Source organism: Charadrius vociferus, unplaced genomic scaffold (assembly GCF_000708025.1).
Source record: "Charadrius vociferus isolate BGI_N301 unplaced genomic scaffold, ASM70802v2 scaffold1215, whole genome shotgun sequence".
NCBI lineage: Eukaryota > Metazoa > Chordata > Aves > Charadriiformes > Charadriidae > Charadrius > Charadrius vociferus.
This window is the reverse complement of record NW_009648537.1, coordinates 56273-60276: the sequence shown is the minus strand read 5'-3', so window position 1 is coordinate 60276 and position 4004 is coordinate 56273. Positions and strand designations below refer to the sequence as shown.

The following is a 4004-nucleotide window of genomic DNA, read 5'->3' as shown; positions in this document are numbered from 1 at the left end:
AGGTGACCCTGCTCTGGCAGGAGGGTTGGACTAGATGATCTCCAGAGGTCCCTTCCAACCCTAACAATTCTGTGAATTCTGTGAAGAAGGCTGCACAGAGCCACGGGTCCGAGGCAGCAGCCTCCCCTGGGGGTCACGGGCCGCAGCGGTGGAAGACACCTCTGTCTTTGGGCACCAGGAACGTGCAGCGCTGCCCCGGCCCCGCAACGGCCCCTCCGCTTGGGTGCAGCCAGGGTGCGAGAGAATGAGACGGCGTTTTTGGCTGGGGGAAGCGGAGCTCAGCTGGAAGTGAAGTCACTGCAGGAGACAAGCGCAGGTCCGTGGTCACGTTCCAGGTGTTGTCGTGGCAGAAGACCTTCAGGGCATTATGCCGCTGTCTCCAAACGCCTCCTGCCAGAGGGTCCAGCTGGGCTCTCTCCGCTTCTGCCACCTCCAAGTCAGCTTCAATCAGCCCTTCCTTACCCATCTGCTGCTCACAGGAGCGAGACTGGGCCCAGATGGCCTTCCTGCAGCAGGAGGACTGCTCGGGGAACACACGGCTCAGAGGGGAAAAACAGGAGGTTTATCTTTGATGGCCTCAGCTCTGGGCACGAGCGAGGCCGTCGCTCCTCAAGCCCTGTCCATCAGGGACGCTGACCACGCACAGGCACAAGCCAGCGGTGTGAGGAGAGAGCTCCAAACTGCTCATTTGGCAAACGTTAGCCTTGCTTGGCCCGTCTCCCTCGAGCTGACTCGTCCCCGCTCTCACAGATGGCCCGTGGCCACTTGGCTCCGGAGCAGCTCTCCAGGCAATCAGACAGGCCTGAGCGGAGGAGCGAGACCTCCCCGATGCAGGAGTGACCAGAGACCACGGCGATTGTTTGCACAGATCGGTCAGTGACTGCGTAAGCCTGCTGGTGGTCGAGCCACCCCGTACGCCCTCCTGGAGGGAGGAAGGAGCCAAGGCCAAGCGGCCCAGTCACGGCAAGCTGTAGCTGAGCGAAGCAGCAAGATCTTCTCAGCTGACACAGGAGCCGAGCGGCTCCAAATCACAGAGGTTTGTTGTTTCTACTCTGAAGCACTTGGGAAGGCACTACGTGCGCTTGCCAAGCACTCGCCAGCAGCAGTGCGCTGCGGCAGCTCCTCCGTCGGCGGTGCACTGAGCCAGACTCTGCCCACGAGTCACACCAGCCTTGCTCAGCTCACCCGGCGTGGCAAAGCCAGAATTCAGCTGAGGGAAACCTCCCTGCATTTGTCAGAGCTGCTTAGAGGCAGAAGCAGGGAGAGGAAAGGGAGGGAAGAGCAGGTTACCCACCTGAGCTCCCCCGGTGATGGGGATGGTACACGTCAGGAGGTTCCCGATGACGTTCTCCAGGGACACACTCAGTCCGTCCACGTAGATGGTATAGATCAAACCCAGGCTGTTCTGGAGAGGGAAGCAGAGCACAGCTGAGCATCAGGGTGGGACGCAGAACTGTACGTCTGCAACTCCAAGCACGGGATGGGAAGGAGACCCACTTCTCCACTGCTCTGCGTTTGGACTGTGCCCTTAAAAACACGCTTTAACTTTCGGTGAGCCCTGAACTGGTCCGGCAGCGGGACTAGGTGAGCGTTGTAGGTCTCTTCCAACTGAAATTTCTATTCTATTCTGTTCTGTTCTGTTCTATTCTAATCTAATGGACTTGATCATCCCAAGGGTCTCTTCCAGCCTAGATAATTCTACGATTCTATGATTCTATGATAATCTAATTCTTTTCTTTCTCTTCTTTTCTTTTGGGGAAGCAACACCAGGTCCAGCACAGAGGGATGCGGGGGGCACAAACATGGGGCAGCGTTCAGCACAGCTCTAATACGCAGATGAATAAGGAATTTGAGGAATTTGTCTTCAAGGCACCCTCTGGGTGTTGTTTTTTAACTCAAACCATCTCCCCATGTCAGCGAGGAAGGGAGGAAACACAAATACCGGGCTTTGGAGAGAAGGGGCCAGGCAGGCTACTGCACGCTGGAATAACCCAGTGAAGAGCCAGCTCACGCTCCTGCACATTCACGAACAGTGGTGAAGGCTCCTGACACACCGTGTGTACGGCGTGACCTCACCCTGAGCAAGAGGCAGACTCTCAGTCCAGCACCGCGCTGACCAGGAGGACCAACAGGTCCGGGTTTTGGGCTACGGAGACCTCTAATCAGAGAAGAAAAGGAGCCACAACAACCCGAGTCTCGTGCCAGGGAAGGAACAGGCGGCGCTTCAGATTTAGCCAGTGAAATCTGTCGTCCACCCCGAGGGCAAAGGCCGGGCTTCCACCCATCGCCCTTCTCCTGGCAGGGACAAGGAGAGGCAAACCCCGCTCAACAGGCAAACACGCCATGTTCTGCCACCATCTGCTTCGGCTCCCTCGGGCACGCCAGAGGTGCGCGGCACTCGCCGCTGCGGAGCAGAGACCCCGACGCCACAGCCGCCGCGCTCCGAGACCTTCTGGGCACAGCCAGCGACATCGCTGGGTCTGTGCCACAGCCGAGGGGGCAATGACCCAAGGCCCAGAACAACGGCGCCGTAGTGCTCATCGCGCCGCTGCTCCTCAGAACTCACTAAGGTGGATAATTCAAGCAATGAAATCAGGCAGCCAAACGCCTGACGCAAACGTTACTGGGCCTCCTAACAAACCCGGCCGGGGCAGCCGAGCGGTCAGGTACGCAAGGACCGAAACGAGCCGGGAACCATCTCCGTGCGGTCTCCAGGGGAGAAGCTCTGCAGGAAACCTCTTTCGGAACCTGTTCTCTGACCCGCTTTCCTCCAGCGTTATCCCCAGCCACGGCCGGGCTGCCGGCAGACTCTGCAGCCCAGCTGATCTCGCTCTGCTCTCCCAGGCCTGAGAAAACGAACAGCCCCGGCGTTTTAGAGAATTCCAGCTCCAGGGAAGGCCAGGCATGGTAAACCCCATCCCAGACGTGAGGATGACCGTACGGTGCGACTGCTTGCCATGAGGGAAATGGACAGACGATCCAGGCTCGTTTCTGTCCATACGCTTCCTTCTACCTCGGGCTTACCGCTCCCGCTTGCTGGGAAGGAGTTGCTGTTTTAACACCGCCTGTCAGCCAAGACAGGCTTGACGTGGGCTCAGACAACTTTCCCCAAAAACTACCTAAGTCTGCAGACGTTTTTACTGCGCAGGTGGTTGAGCACTGGCACCCGTTGCCCAGAGAACTTGTCCAATCTCCATCCTTGGAGATACTCAAAACCCAACTGGACGATACCCTGGACAACCTGCTCGAGCAGGGTTGGACCAGAGAGCTCCAGAGGAGCCCCCAACCTCAGTTACGTGGTTCGGGGTTGCGAGTCTGCAAAGCCCGAAGTTTCTGCTGTTTGAAGCAGCTCCAGGCCAGAGAACGGAATGATTTTTTTTCCCCTGTCAGTTATTAATGCCTCGAGCATTGAATACCCTGAGGGAACACCATGTGCTCCATTCACAGAGTGAGCTGTGAACAAGAGGTTCCAGAACAGGGCAGAGCCCAGAAGCGCTATCCGCGCGGTGGGAGGGGAAAAAGGAAGGACCCAGCCTGGCCTGATGGAGAACATTGCCCTCCCGCAAGCCCAGCACCTGGGCAAGCTCGTGGAGAGCCCACCGTAAACGCCGGGGGGATTCCTCCCTGGGACCAAGGGAGCAGCGAGGCAGCCGGGGCACTCGCTGCGGAGGCGGGCCCAGCGCCCCGCCTGCCCCGGCCGCAGCGCTGCGGGCACAGTACGCGCGGAGGCAGCTTGTAAACACGCCAGCTTGCAGCCCGTGCCCTCCCGAACCTGATACAGCCACATAAAGCAGCCCGTTTAAAGAAAATAGATGGCAAAGATAAATGCTCGCACAGGAACGGGCTGTTCTTCATCATTTTTTTCTAGTAACAAAACTGGGTCAGGGCCACCAGCTGCCTGGCGTGGCCGAGTCCTTGGTTTGCCGTCCCGCTGCCAGCCGTGCAGGTTCAGCGTGCAGCCGCTGAACCGGCGCCTGGGGCTGGACCGCGATGCAACGGGCGGG

The 4004-nt window shown here is 58.7% G+C and overlaps 1 protein-coding gene across 1 annotated transcript in view; it reads right to left on the bottom strand.

Moving 5' to 3' along the window:
* Positions 1–4004, bottom strand: part of SBF1 (SET binding factor 1) — a 54038-nt gene that overhangs the window by 41791 nt on the left and 8243 nt on the right. Inside the window, exon 4 of the mRNA XM_009885860.1 lies at positions 1295–1405. The gene's annotated coding sequence lies outside the window, so the exon portion shown is untranslated. The remainder of the gene's footprint in view (positions 1–1294; positions 1406–4004) is intronic.